The following is a 16,138-nucleotide window of genomic DNA, read 5'->3' as shown; positions in this document are numbered from 1 at the left end:
AGTATCAAAAAATCCTCATCTGCACCTTGAGAGATTTTTAGAGCTTTGTGATATGGTGGACTATGAAGGAGTGTCAGCGGATGCAGTTCGATTGATGGCATTTCCTTTCAGTATCAAGGACAAATCAAGGACTTGGTTATATTCTCTTCGTCCTCAAAGCATCACAAGTTGGGAACAATTGGAGCAGCAATATCTGAATCATTTTTTCTCTCCAAGCAGAACAATCTACATGAGGAGTTGCATCACAAATTTTGTTCAAGCAAATGGAGAATCTTTATTCGAAGCATGGGACAGATTCAAGAGTCTACAAAGGTAGTGCCCTCACCATGGCTTGGAGAAATGGTTGATTCTACATATATTCTATAGGGGAATTTCTTTTTCAAACAAGTGTTTGTTAGATTCATCAGCTAGAGGTTCATTTATGGACAAGAGTATAGAAGAAGCTTATACATTAGTTGATCAAGTGACATTGAACCTCCATAGATGGTCAAGCAAAAGTTGGATAGAATCTCCCTCAGAAATTCAAGAAGTATAAGCCATATGTACTAGAGAGCCTATCAAACGAAATACAATTCAACCACCCAAGAATGTCGAAATTCAAAAGTCACAGAATGAGGAGTTCAAACATTTGGGGGCAAAGATTGAGAGCATAGTTTCAAAATGGTTCAAAGAAGATCCCCCTCCTATACAATTAAGATCTAGTGAAAATTGTAATGATATTAAGTTGAGGAGCGGCAAGAATCATGAAGAACTTCTAAAAAATGACTTATATAGAATTGAGGAGAAGAACAATAGAAGACCACAAAAACTCACCTCTATTACTCCAGGAAGCTCCCAAAGGCCACAAGTACCTTTCCCTCAACGATTGATCACACCTACACTAAATATGCAAATTGGACCTCCTCCGCAAGCTCAAAAGGAATGTGGAAAAAAGGAAGTACTAAAGGTTCCTTTTCCACAAAGGCTAGTGAGGATCAATGAAAATGAAGACTTTGGCAAATTCTGTGACACTAATATGGTTGAGTGTAGATTTCTGGATACATATGAAGATGAGGACTCTTCAGATGTGGATTGTGATAATAATGCAGTGGATAACAAGTTTTCAAATCTTCCTCCAGATTTTACAGGATGTTATAGTGACATTGAATTTCCAGATAATGAATGCATTGAGGTAGATCAACGTAAAAATGCAAACGAAGTCAATGATCCTCCTATAGTTGATTCTCTTGTTGAAGATATAGACGTTGGTTTATTTTTCAATGCTTGCGTTGATAATGATGATTTGGAAGGAAGTGTAGGGAGCTGTGGTGTGGAAACAGCATCTCAAGAATTACCTCCTTCATCCACACAACCTTTAGAGATTATGAGAGTTGCAAGAATTGAACATGTTGTGGATCCATGTGTAGGGACTTGTGCAGAGTTAGCAGAGTCTCAAGAATCACCACCTTTGGAAGTACCAACACCAGAGCCAGATCCAGAACCATCATTTTATTAGGAGGAAGTCACATCCACATGTTTATAAATTTCAGGTACCTCTCAGCAAAGTAAGGTTAGTATTTCTTGTAATCTTTTAGAAAATTTTATAGAGGTACCTGCCATTGACTTTGTTGGATGTGATTCACTTTTTATTTCTTATTCTGCTTATCTTGATATGGTTATGGCTCTATCTCATCTAATGCGTTTGTGGGAGATTTGTATTTTCTTTGCATGTGTAGATTTTCATGGGGCCTATAATTGGAAGCTCGATCTGAACCGTCCTCGGCCTCCTGAAAGAATTTCCAAGAAGACGAAGATGGAGAGAGCAATACTTCACTTCTTAACTCCAACATTGAAAGCTCTCTCTATAATAAGAGCCCTTGGTAAGAGGGTTCTAAAATATCTTACCCCTCCAAGAGCGAGATTTCGATGAATCTAATGAGGTGGTTGAGTTAATGACCTTAAACAAGCGCTTCTTGGTGATGGATCGAAAGCGCTAGAGGGGGGGTGAATAGCGCCCGTGGCTATTTTTAGCGATTTAAAACACAGATTATAAGTGCAGCGGGAAGTAAATGAAAACATACAAGACACGAGTGTTTTACTTCGTTCGGAGCCTATCTCGACTCCTACTCGAAGGCCCGCGGTCCTTGACCGCTTTCGGTGGGCAACAACTATAAATTCGAACTATTACAAGCTAGAAGCAATTACAGTTAAGTGCAAATAAGAAAGTTTTACCAACGAACAAGAAAGTAGAAGAGCGTTGGAGGTTCAGTTCGTTGTTGCAGCAGAGCGTTGTTGAAGCGTACGGAGCACACGAGAGCACAAGACTTCTGTTCGGGATTCGATATTCTGAGCTGCACCTTGAGACCTCTTTTTATAGCTCTGCAAAGTCTGATCCAGATCCCCAAGTCTCGGGATCAGATTTGACCCGAAGCGGATCGGTCGACCGATCCCCGCGTTCGGTCGACCGATCAGATGATCTCCATCGCATCTGATCCGTCCATCCGTCGCTCCGCTTTGATCTGGTCATGTCACGCCCCGGAGGAGTCTCTGTCCGAAGAAATTTCGGCAGCATCTCCCCTGTACGGCGGACAATCTGAAACTTTTCTACAAGCACTATACACCTCAGCCACATGCGGCTGGAATAATAACACAAATTAAAACAAACACCACGCAGTTTATAAAGATATTCAGCCTCTGGCTGTCACAACCACGCAGTTAATATTAGTAATCAATAACAATAGGACTCTGACTCGAAATCCACCCTATTCCACTACACTCGTAAAGCTCAAATCCAACGAACTCACCTCTTCTGCCGTCCAGACAGGCACGTAGTAGAATGAAATCCAATATCATATCAAAAATCCATCAAAAGGTATCACTCCATACAATATCCATAGGAAAAATCCGAAGACAATACTAAAACAAAGTCTGCTATAGAAAAAGGCCAAATAAAAACAAATAACGAACTAGTAGAGAACTGGCTCTACGTGCAGATGGGGGGCCAGCCAGCTTCAACCTGAAAATATCAACAATGGAGGCGGGTGAGTCCAACACTCAAGTACAACTGATATGCATAATAAAACAAATAATAGACAACACTAATCATCTCCTGAATACGAGAAGGATAAATGCAATCGAAACAAAATCAGGATAACCGTACTAACCGGGATCAAAGTACAAGGTAACAGGGTCGTCAGATCGAAGTTGTATCCTGTATGCATGTCAATCATATGCATCCACATAAATACAGCAAGTAAATGCAGCAATCATAAACAATAAATGCAATAAATGCATATGGTGACCGTGCACTCTGACATCACTGCTCCTGCAGAGCCACCGAGTGGACGGGATGCCGTCGGAGTACTCCTGTCCTCAAATGGGGGAGCTCAATGCTCTCATCTCCCGGTACACAATGACGGGGAGGATATCTCTGCCGGCTACCACGCTGAGTCTCCTGACCAACGGAGCCAAACAGAGTCCACCATCTGCCGGCTACCACGCTGCTACACTAAATGCCAACGGAGCCAAACAGAGCGGAACTGACTGCCGGCTACCACGCTGAGTCCTCAGACCAACGGAGCCAAACAGCAGAACCGCCACACACCTGCCTGATATACCACTAATCCATGGGTGGTGGTGTGTGCAGTACATGTAACTGGCGATGGGCTCAACCATAGTGGAGCCGACAATCGCACAGCATGCAAACATGATGCATGATACTAAGCATGGCAATCTCATGAATAGCATAGCAAGATCCATACATAAATAAAAGGTGTACCACAAGTCAATGTATCGGATGGAAGGTACACAAACAGATAGGGTATCATATAACCCTAGGTCCTGAACATGATGTATCATATGGTTGGGTCACTACCGAAAACATGTTTGGTCAGATAAATAATAACATGCAGTGCATAATAAATAAACAAACAACATGTAATAGATCATGTAGTGACCAACCGAATCAAATGGAAAACACAATTCTTGCTATATGTTAGACACTTTATCATGCATATCAAAAGACATAAGTCAAAGTACCCGCCTCCAATAAAGTGGTCCAATCCGGTAATCAAGATACTCGTCGAGATACCGTCTCGCGTCAAAGTCCTGTGTCATAATATTTAGTTTAGTTAATTCTATCATGCATTCATTAACTAAACTAAATCCTAATCCATTGATCAATTAGGGTTAATGAAATTAACCCTAATCGTTCCACCTTCTAATTAAGACTTACTATAATATAATCCATCACAGATTCAACACAAAAACACATCTAAATCTGTACTTACCCACTGCTAGGGAAAGCTGCTGCCGGACCAAGAACACTCCACAGTAAAACAAACCCTATAACTCTTCGGTGGCAATACAACAGCGTGATCACCGCTCAAAAACCCTAGCAGCAGTGTTTCTTCCCTGCTCCAACAGTAAGACAACAAAACCAGTGACTTACCAAAATGAATCGTAAATCGGTTCATCACAGGAGCCCAAATCAAAATCTTACAGTGAACAACCCTACCCAAAATCTGCCTTACCTAATTCGGAGTTAGGCCTCAGAGGGAGGAATCCAACTAGGGCAGAGGGATCTGTGGTGTGTCTGTGCTGCTCCGTGCAACGACGATCTAGGGCAGAAGAGTTTGGTCGGTTGCCGACGCTCAACAAATGAGAAGGTCGACGGTAGGGCTGAGGAAGAGGTGATCGGCTTCGGGCAGAGAAGGCGTCGAGAAGGAGTCGGCTAGGGCTCGCAGTAGCAAGAAATCTGCGTCGGCGCGCAGGAAAGGAGGAGCCAGCGGTGGTGGCTTCGGTGTCGCGGCAGGGGAGAAGTGGTGCTCTGCCGTGGGGAGGAAGGGAGGCTCGGTCGCCGGCACAGAGAATCGGAGAGGTGCGGTGATGCTAGGTTAAACCTAGTGGCCGGCGAGGTCTCGAGAAGAAGAAAGGAGGCGGCTAGGGTCGGCGCAGAGGAGATTAGGGCAAGGAGAGGCGCGGCGGTTTCGTGGAGAAGAAATGGAGGAAAACGGCGAAAAATAAAGAAAAATAATAAGAAAAAGAAAAGGGAAAAGGAAAAGAAAATAATTCTTTTCCTCATTAAAACAGGGTAACCTAAACAGGTTTTTCCAGACCCCGTTTTAATCCCCGTCAACTTGTCCGTACGAGCTCCGAAAAATTCCTGAAAAATCTCCAAAAATTCCGGAAAATTCCCTTATTAATATTCGCCTATTTTCCGATATTTTACATTCTCCCCCACTAATAAAAAATTTGGTCCCCAAATTTCGTTATCTACCATCAGTGAGTACTAACAACAGATATAAAGTATAAATGTTGAACGGTAAATTAAATCACATACCTCAAGTGAAAAGATGGGGATATCGAGCTCGGATAGTATCCTCGAGCTCCCAAGTAGCCTCCTCGTCCGAATGATGCTGCCATCCGACTTTAACCAGCCGGATAGTCTTGTTCCGCAATTGACGCTCTTTCCGGTCTATAATCCATACCGGAATCACCTCATAAGTGACGTCAGGCTGAACGGGAACTGAGATATCTGTCAGCACATGTGTCGGGTCAGGTACGTATCTCCTCAGCATAGATACGTGGAATACCTCGTGGACGCCTGCCAAAGACGGCGATAATGCCAACCGGTAAGCTACCGCTCTAATCCTTTCCGAGATCTGGAAAAGTCCAATATATCGTGGAGCTATCTTACCTTTGAGGCCAATCTCTTCACCCATTTCGTGAGTGAAACTCGCAAAAATACATGGTCGTAAATGGAGAACTCAAAGAGTCTCCGACTTCGGTCAGTATAACACTTCCAGCAGTCTTATGCCTCTGACATCCTCCGTCCGATAGTAAGGACCACTCTGCCTCGCTGAGCTCTATAAGGTCCCAACAACTGGGTCTCTCGGATTCTCATCCTGATCGACGACTGAGCAATTATGGTAACAAGACTACCCTGCTCGGTCTGTCCCTGCTCCTCACAGTCTAACACAGAGAAACCCTGAATCAAGTCTATAACCACAACTCGGTAGCAAGTTAAAGTCCCTCTGGACTTCTGGCTAAGTGCATCGGCAACCACATTAGCTTTTCCCGGGTGATAGCTAATGGTACACTCATAATCCTTCAGGAACTTCATCCATCGCCTCTGTCGAAGATTAAGTTCCTTCCAAGTAAAACAGATATTTGAGATTCGATGATCAGTGAGAATCTCAATGTAATATCATACAGGTAATGCCGCCAAATCTTCAGGACAAAAATAATAGCGGCCAACTCCATATCATGAACTGTGTATTTCTTCTCATGCTCATTCAACTATCGAGAAACATATGAGAATACTCTACCGTGCTGCATCAGAACAGCACTCATACCTTGTAGAGACGCGTCGGTGTAGAGGACAAATCTGTCCTCTCTAGAAGGTAAAAAAAACAAAAAAATCAAAGCCGACACTAGTCTCCGCTTCAGCTCCTAGAAGCTGGTCTTGCAATCCTCAGTCCAAGTAAACTTCACGCCTTTCATGGTCAAGCGTGTAAGTAACATAGCAATCCGTGATAAACCCTCAACGTATCTCCGGAGATATCGAGTCAAACATAGGAAGTTGCGAGCTTCTTCTATAGACTCCGTCTACTCCTAATGGTAACAACCTCGATCTCCTGTGGAACCACGGTATACTCCTACTGGTGACCGTGTGTCTCAAACATCTCACAGAAGACAACCAAAATACGTACTACTGATCTTCACATCTAGACGTTTCCATCTAAACATCTCTAAAACTATGCAAAGATAATGTGCGTGACTCACCGCGGATCCGATATAGATCACAACATCGTCAACAAAAACAATGAAAACCGATCCAAACATCCTCGACATACCAGAATCATCAAGTCCTTGAGAACATCTAAGGCACTGTAAGCCCATATGGCAAAAACAAAGACACATAATGTTCGTATCACAGACATTCCTATCCATAAGGTCTCAGATAATAAATAAAAATCTGATCATCAACAACATAAATCACCAAGAATAAATCCTCCAGTATGAGAGCAACGCTCCATCACAGGAAATACCACATATGTGGGAGCAACACTCCACCACAAATAATCTGAAATATGTATCTGCAATAAATATAGGAGCAATGCTCCATCACAAGCCAACAATAATATGTGGGAGCTCCGCTCCCCCACAAATGATCCATAAATGTCCAAGGCACTTAACTATCCAACTAGAGGCTGCACTAGATCACTCAACCACATATCGGCAGCCAAAGGTATAACAATCCAGCAATCAAATCAAACCCATCGTCAAATATATCAACATCGTAGTGAGTCACCCACTGATAAGAAAATGGGTTGACAGGGTAATCCAACAAATGACATAATGCAGACACTCTACATCCTGCATTCAGCATAAGTAGAATCATCATGCTGCTACCAATATATACTTGGCACACGTGCTCACACAACATATGTATGAACGACATAATCCTCCAATTAGTACACACCAAACATACCCACAACATAGGTATAAATCATCGTGATATCTCCAACAATGCATACTGAACCCATGTGCAAAATCAACATAGGTAAAATCAACAATACACCTCAAACAACACTCACATAACATATAGTATAACCAACATATACTTCCAATAAAACATATTAAACCCAGGTGCACTCACAATCAAACATAATCAAAAAGATACCTCAGATACCACACCAAACACATATGTACATATCACAACTCAGATTAAATCGACAAAATGCCTCCATCAAAACACCACCGATGTACTTATACTACAACTCGGATTCAATCGACAAGATATCTTCAATAATACATCCAGATACATACACCGAACTACATATCTATGATCTACAAGGAACATTCAAACCATATCAGAACATGGATACATATACTACTTGCAAATGGACAGTCCACCATAGGACTCCTACAACACATAACAATCATAATATACATGCAACATAGACATGCAAAATCGGCATACCAGCTCAACCAAAGAGACCAACCTTATGCTACCAACCCTCATGGGTTACGGGTATATCTAAACAAAATTCATGCATATGTATCAAGCATGAATACATCAATCAAAAGCAACCCAAAATAAAGCAGTCTAATCATCCAGTAACAACCCTGCTCTAGGTTCAAAGGAACTAATATCGGACAAGAAAGATATACACACCATGGTATAACATTGCAAGTCAATGTCATACACTACCAAGACCATATCTAATGGGGAAAATTTTATCATCATAAATCCAAATGTACTCTCCCAGTATACACTAGTAACGATTATATCCCATAAGTGTTAAACAATTAGCTCTACACTTCCTTACATCAGCAGGGTCACATATCCCAATGCACCCTCTAAGTTATTCCACCAGGTATATACAGTCCACAGTCAAACTCTTCATGGAATATGATACATCGATCCTCTATAACCTATCCAAGCCGTCAGTGATATATGGATAAATCAGTCCTTTCCACGTCAGTACAAAACATGTACTCAAATGTGCTTTAGATACATAACTAAGCACAAATATCCTAAAGGTTCGAACCTCTAAAAATAGAGTATGGCAATCCTCTACTGATCAACCAACAAAACTAAATCATTCATCTACTAACTAATCAAGAATACCTTAATCCTCCACAAGCAACTAAGGTATATCAAACCACAACTACCCAACTCGACAAACATAATTCAGTCTTCTACTGACCGATTTAACAAGAGTAAATCAATATTTACTGACGAAAATTAACTAAGATAAAATGGTATACAACATTGTCAAATAACTAAATCAGTTCATGGGTCAATTCAACACTAATTACATCAACTCAAACTAGAAAATGTCAACCCACATAATATCATAGGTATAAATGTGTACAACCTAAAAGACAAAAGTCAGAATTCAAGAACATCAAAACACCCTCATTTTTTATCCTCAAAAATATCAGCCCAAACAATATCAGGTGAATAAGTCTCTACTCCACATAAGAGCATATTAACATTCAAAACATCGATCATTATTTATCCACATAGTCCAATATCAGAGGAAGCATATATCAATTTTTATCATCCTGTTAACTAACCACAACTAACCAGATTCATTAAAATTTCATGGGCACACTCAACCGTAAACTCTCTAGCACCCAATTTATAATCTGAGCACCAACTATAATCATCAAACCTGTAAATATCATACATGACACTCATTATGTCACCATCAACGACATCCCAAATATAAATCATCAAAATAGTTATCCACTAATAGATCATCAAAACAAATATCTAGTAATTGATCATCAGACAACCACATAACATTATCCTCATAAATCATTAGAAATCAACATATCACAATATCTGATCTCCCAATATTCCTCAAATCATTCTCAACAATGATCAACATGATAACTCTCCAATGACCAATTTTCATCGTATCGGGTACCCTAATATCCAAAAGGTATGAGTATAAAAACTCTACTGGCTAAGTCAACAGGAGTCTTTAGATATCATCCACTACCCAGCTAACAATAGCAGAGGCTGGTATGTGCCTCCATCTCCTACGAGTAGTACTAGAAGCTAAAACTACTGATGGTATGATAAGAAAAATCACCAGAGACTATAATCCTTGATCTCTATTAAGGTCAACCATGCTCAATGGCTAACCTATCACATGTAATATGTGCTACAACAACCAAACAGGTACTAAATAAAAGAAACGCAAATACCTGTCATAAACTATAAAATTAAACATCATACCTATATGCCGTCTTGAGATGTTCCATCGCTGTCCAGCCCCCAAATTGACCTCAGAATTTCGTACGAGAAAAACAACACTGGAAATCCATATAAATCAATAACGGAAGTCCATAACAAAATCGAAACGGAAAATCCGTGCAACCCAAAATAACTGCCCAGACTAATCTGTCTCGCAACTAGGGCTAGTATAAAAATGTCCAAAGTACCAAACGCAGGTATCACACCCTGCTCTGATACCAATGAATTGGTATCAGATAAATCCCGAAAATCCAACACACGGAAATCAAATAAATATCGCCAAACTTTGGCGCGCTGATACCCAATAAACTGATATCAGATTATTCAAAGTATCCATAATACAAAAACAAAAATCATATAAATCCAGAACACACAGCAAGTATCGTAAACCTGGCTCTGATACCACTAAATTGTCACGCCCCGGAGGAGTCTCTGTCCGAATAAATTTCGGCAGCATCTCCCCTGTATGGCGGACAATCTGAAACTTTTCTACAAGCACTATACACCTCAGCCACATGCGGCTGGAATAATAACACAAATTAAAACAAACACCACGCAGTTTATAAAGATATTCAGCCTCTGGCTATCACAACCACACAGTTAATAATAGTAATCAATAACAATAGGACTCTGACTCGAAATCCACCCTATTCCACTACACTCGTAAAGCTCAAATCCAACGAACTCACCTCTTCTGTCGTCCAGACAGGCACGTAGTAGAATGAAATCCAATATCATATCAAAAATCCATCAAAAGGTATCACTCCATACAATATCCATAGGAAAAATCCAAAGACAATACTAAAATAAAGTCTGATATAGAAAAAGGCCAAATAAAAACAAATAACGAACTAGTAGAGAACTGGCTCTACGTGCAGATGGGGGGCCATGCGACTGGAACTGCTCCAGACAGCTTCAACCTGAAAATATCAACTGATATGCATAATAAAACAAATAACAGACAACACTAATCATGCGTACAGTCTCCTGAATACGAGAAGGATAAATGCAACTGAAACAAAATCAGGAGATAACTGTACTAACCGGGATCAAAGTACAAGGTAACAGGGTCGTCAGACCGAGGAAGTCATAATCCTGTATGCATGTCAATCATATGCATCCACATAAATGCAGCAATCACAAACAATAAATGCAATAAATGCATATGGTGACCGTGCACTCGACATGACCGAGTGGACGGGATGCTGTCGGAGTACTCCTGCCCTCTGTCCCCAAATCATAAATGGGGAGCTCAATGCTCTCATCTCCGACACAATGACGGGAGGATATCTCCGGCTACTACCGAGTCTCCCGACCAACGAGCCAAACAGAGTCCACCATCTCCGGCTACCGCTACACTAAATGCCAACGAGCAAAGAGCGAATCGATCACGGCTACCACGCGAGTCCTCGACCAGCTAAACAGAATCGCCACACACCTGCCTGATATACCACTAATCCATGGGTGGTGGTGGTGTGTGCAGTACATGTAACTGGCGATGGGCTCAACCATAGTGGAGCCGACAATCGCACAGCATGCTAACATGATGCATGATACTAAGCATGGCAATCTCATGAATAGCATAGCAAGATCCATACATAAATAAAAGGTGTACCACAAGTCAATGTATCGGATGGAAGGTACACAAACAGATAGGGTATCATATAACCCTAGGTCCTGAACATGATGTATCATATGGTTGGGTCACTACCGAAAACATGTTTGGTCAGATAAATAATAACATGCAGTGCATAATAAATAAACAAACAACATGTAATAGATCATGTAGTGACCAACCGAATCAAATAGAAAACACAATTCTTGCTATATGTTAGACACTTTATCATGCATATCAAAAGACATAAGTCAAAGTACCCGCCTCCAATAAAGTGGTCCAATCCGGTAATCAAGATACTCGTCGAGATACCGTCTCGCGTCAAAGTCCTGTGTCATAATATTTAGTTTAGTTAATTCTATCATGCATTCATTAACTAAACTAAATCCTAATCCATTGATCAATTAGGGTTAATGAAATTAACCCTAATCGTTCCACCTTCTAATTAAGACTTACTATAATATAATCCATCACAGATTCAACACAAAAACACATCTAAATCTGTACTTACCCACTGCTAGGGAAAGCTGCTGCCGGACCAAGAACACTCCACAGTAAAACAAACCCTATAACTCTTCGGTGGCAATACAACAGCGTGATCACCGCTCAAAAACCCTAGCAGCAGTGTTTCTTCCCTGCTCCAACAGTAAGACAACAAAACCAGTGACTTACCAAAATGAATCGTAAATCGGTTCATCACAGGAGCCCAAATCAAAATCTTACAGTGAACAACCCTACCCAAAATCTGCCTTACCTAATTCAGAGTTAGGCCTCAGAGGGAGGAATCCAACTAGGGCAGAGGGATCTGTGGTGTGTCTGTGCTGCTCCGTGCAATGACGATCTAGGGCAGAAGAGTTTGGTCGGTTGCCGACGCTCAACAAATGAGAAGGTCGACGGTAGGGCTGAGGAAGAGGTGATCGGCTTCGGGCAGAGAAGGCGTCGAGAAGGAGTCGGCTAGGGCTCGCAGTAGCAAGAAATCTGCGTCGGCGCGCAGGAAAGGAGGAGCCAGCGGTGGTGGCTTCGGTGTCGCGGCAGGGGAGAAGTGGTGCTCTGCCGTGGGGAGGAAGGGAGGCTCGGTCGCCGGCACAGAGAATCGGAGAGGTGCGGTGATGCTAGGTTAAACCTAGTGGCCGGCGAGGTCTCGAGAAGAAGAAAGGAGGCGGCTAGGGTCGGCGCAGAGGAGATTAGGGCAAGGAGAGGCGCGGCGGTTTCGTGGAGAAGAAATGGAGGAAAACGGCGAAAAATAAAGAAAAATAATAAGAAAAAGAAAAGGGAAAAGGAAAAGAAAATAAATCTTTTCCTCATTAAAACAGGGTAACCTAAACAGGCTTTTCCAGACCCCGTTTTAATCCCCGTCAACTCGTCCGTACGAGCTCCGAAAAATTCCCGAAAAATCTCCAAAAATTCCCTTATTAATATTCGCCTATTTTCCGGTATTTTACAGGTCAAACTTTATCCCTGGGATCGGTCGACCGATTCCAAGGTTCGGTCGACCGATCAGTCTCCTCTGACCCGTACACCTCGGCTTGATCCAGTCGATATCTATCCCAGTTCGGTCAACCGATCTCGAGGTTCGGTCGACCGATCCCTGGTCGAACCTGGTCCAGCTTCTGGAGATCTGATTTGGTAGCATGGAGGTTCGGTCGACCGATCCCAAGGTTCGGTCGACCGATCCCGGTCTGTACTAACCATGCACAAAAGTATTAGTTTCCTGCAAAACAAAGTTAGAACATAAACGACAATATATAAACAAATATATTGACAGCCTTCGGACTATCCGGGTCTGACTTCAGGTTTCCGACCGGAAACCCTAGGTCGACCTGACGCCTACTGTTCCCTCTACGGGGAACGCGTCCTCACCTACTCCACTCAGGAGATTTTGCCTGATGCCAGTTCGATCCTCCAGATCGACTGGACTTTTGCTCAGAGTCCGATGCTTCCGGTCTTTATGCTGGATGTCCGGTCCTCGACCCATCCAGACTTCTACCCGGTTCGCGACACCAAAATTTTAACCTAGTGTTACCACCCCCTAGGATTTTTGCCCGAAACGTCGACCCGCCAAGACTTCCCGCATAGGGTTACCGCCCCCTATGACCTAGGGTTACCGCCCCCTAGGATTTTCCTTTTGCCTAACCGCAGCTAGGACTTTCCTGAAACACTCAGTCATACACATTAGATAACAATTAAACTTAACTTTGAATCTCTTTGCCATTATCAAAACTAAGGTTCGATCGTCGGATGCTTCTCGCACCAACAATCTCCCCCTTTTTGATTATGACAACCGAAATTCAAAGTTAAGTGAAAAACACAAAAAAAAAATGCAATAAAGGTAAATAAAATCTAAGCACATTAAAGCTCCCCCTTAATGGAAGCTCCCCCTTAAGCTGATTTTTAGTTTTTGAATTTTTTGATACCTTTTGGTTTCCTTTGAATTTCCTTATACTCTCCCCCTTTGCCATATATCAAAATAGAGAAGGAAAAAATATGAGTACTGAAGTGAACACTTAGCTTTCCATTAAAGTTTAAGTGTTTCTTTTAAAATTTTAAACAAAATTTCTCCTAGATTCTAAGTATAAGAAATGAATAATTTTTCAAAGATTTTGAAATTGATTTTCAAAGGATTTTAAAATAAATTTGAATAATTTTTCAAAGATTTTGAAATGATTTTCAAAGGATTTTAAAATAATTTTGAATAATTTTTCAAAGATTTTGAAATTGATTTTGAAAGGATTTTAAAATATTTTTGAATAATTTTTTAAAGATTTTGAAATGATTTTCAAAGGATTTTAAAATAATTTTGAATAATTTTTCAAATATTTTGAAATGATTTTCAAAGGATTTTAAAATAATTTTGAATAATTTTTCAAAGATTTTTCAAAGGATTTTAAAATAATTTTGAATAATTTTTCAAAGATTTTGAAATGATTTTCAAAGGATTTTAAATTTTGAATAATTTTTAAAAGATTTTGAAATGATTTTCAAAGGATTTTAAATTTTGAATAATTTTTAAAAGATTTTGAAATGATTTTCAAAGGATTTTAAAATAATTTTGAATAATTTTTCAAAGATTTTGAAATGATTTTCAAAGGATTTTAAATTTTGAATAATTTTTAAAAGATTTTGAAATGATTTTCAAAGGATTTTAAAATAATTTTGAATAATTTTTCAAAGATTTTGAAATGATTTCCAAAGGATTTTAAAATATTTTTGAATAATTTTACAAATATTTTGAAATGATTTTCAAAGGATTTTAAATTTTTAATAATTTTTAAAAGATTTTGAAATTTTGTTTCTTTTAAAATTTTAAACAAAATTTCTCCTAGATTCTAAGTATAAGAAATGAATAATTTTTCAAAGATTTTGAAATTGATTTTCAAAGGATTTTAAAATAATTTTGAATAATTTTTCAAAGATTTTGAAATGATTTTCAAAAGATTTTAAAATAATTTTGAATAATTTTTCAAAGATTTTGAAATTGATTTTGAAAGGATTTTAAAATATTTTTGAATAATTTTTTAAAGATTTTGAAATGATTTTCAAAGGATTTTAAAATAATTTTGAATAATTTTTCAAATATTTTGAAATGATTTTCAAAGGATTTTAAAATAATTTTGAATAATTTTTCAAAGATTTTTCAAAGGATTTTAAAATAATTTTGAATAATTTTTCAAAGATTTTGAAATGATTTCCAAAGGATTTTAAATTTTGAATAATTTTTAAAAGATTTTGAAATGATTTTCAAAGGATTTTAAATTTTGAATAATTTTTAAAAGATTTTGAAATGATTTTCAAAGGATTTTAAAATAATTTTGAATAATTTTTCAAAGATTTTGAAATGATTTTCAAAGGATTTTAAATTTTGAATAATTTTTAAAAGATTTTGAAATGATTTTCAAAGGATTTTAAAATAATTTTGAATAATTTTTCAAAGATTTTGAAATGATTTCCAAAGGATTTTAAAATATTTTTGAATAATTTTACAAATATTTTGAAATGATTTTCAAAGGATTTTAAATTTTTAATAATTTTTAAAAGATTTTGAAATGATTTTCAAAGGATTTTAAAATAATTTTGAATAATTTTTCAAAGATTTTGAAATGATTTTCAAAGGATTTTAAATTTTGAATAATTTTTAAAAGATTTTGAAATGATTTTCAAAGGATTTTTAAAGTAATTTTGAAATAATTTTTCAAAGGATTTAAAATGATTTTCAAATAATTTTTAAAGTAATTTTGAAATAATTTTTCAAAGGATTTAAAATGATTTTCAAATAATTTTTAAAATAATTTTGAAATATATTTATTCATTAGATTTAATTAAGTCGTTTTATTTGATTAAACTGAATGTATTTAAGACTAAGTTTAACCTAGATCCATCTTACCCGATTCTAAGTTATCAAACAGGTAATCTTACGTATTTTTGTGAGATGGTTATCTTTGGTTTAAATAGTTTCTAAGGATTAATTTATATTTGAGTTAAAAATAGGTTTTCCAATTAGTCAATTAAATAAGTATTTCAAAGATTGATTCCCAGGTCAGGGCGAGGCTCTAGGCCTTCTTGGGTATGGGATCATCCACCTTTTCCAAGACAGAATCGCTCAAAGAAATATATATTTAATTTCCTTTTCGAAACTCCTAGATTTAACTGGCAAGTGTAAATTATGTCTAGATCTTTAAGCTATCCTAGTCTAAGCATGTATATTGCAAAGAAAATAAATAAACAAGCATTTTATCTATTTATTGAGATAGTTTTTCTATTTGCTCCCC

At 38.6% G+C, this 16,138-nt stretch overlaps 1 non-coding gene across 1 annotated transcript; it reads right to left on the bottom strand.

The window, feature by feature from the left end:
- Window positions 1-227: 227 nt before the first annotated feature.
- Window positions 228-333, bottom strand: LOC122030652. Its single transcript, XR_006125521.1, has one exon. It is a non-coding gene; the product is annotated as a small nucleolar RNA R71 (small nucleolar RNA).
- Between the last annotated feature and the right edge of the window lie 15,805 nt (window positions 334-16,138).

This window comes from Zingiber officinale, chromosome 10B (assembly GCF_018446385.1).
Source record: "Zingiber officinale cultivar Zhangliang chromosome 10B, Zo_v1.1, whole genome shotgun sequence".
Lineage (NCBI taxonomy): Eukaryota > Viridiplantae > Streptophyta > Magnoliopsida > Zingiberales > Zingiberaceae > Zingiber > Zingiber officinale.
The sequence above is the reverse complement of the archived record's forward strand: the minus strand, read 5'-3'. Positions and strand labels throughout refer to the sequence as shown.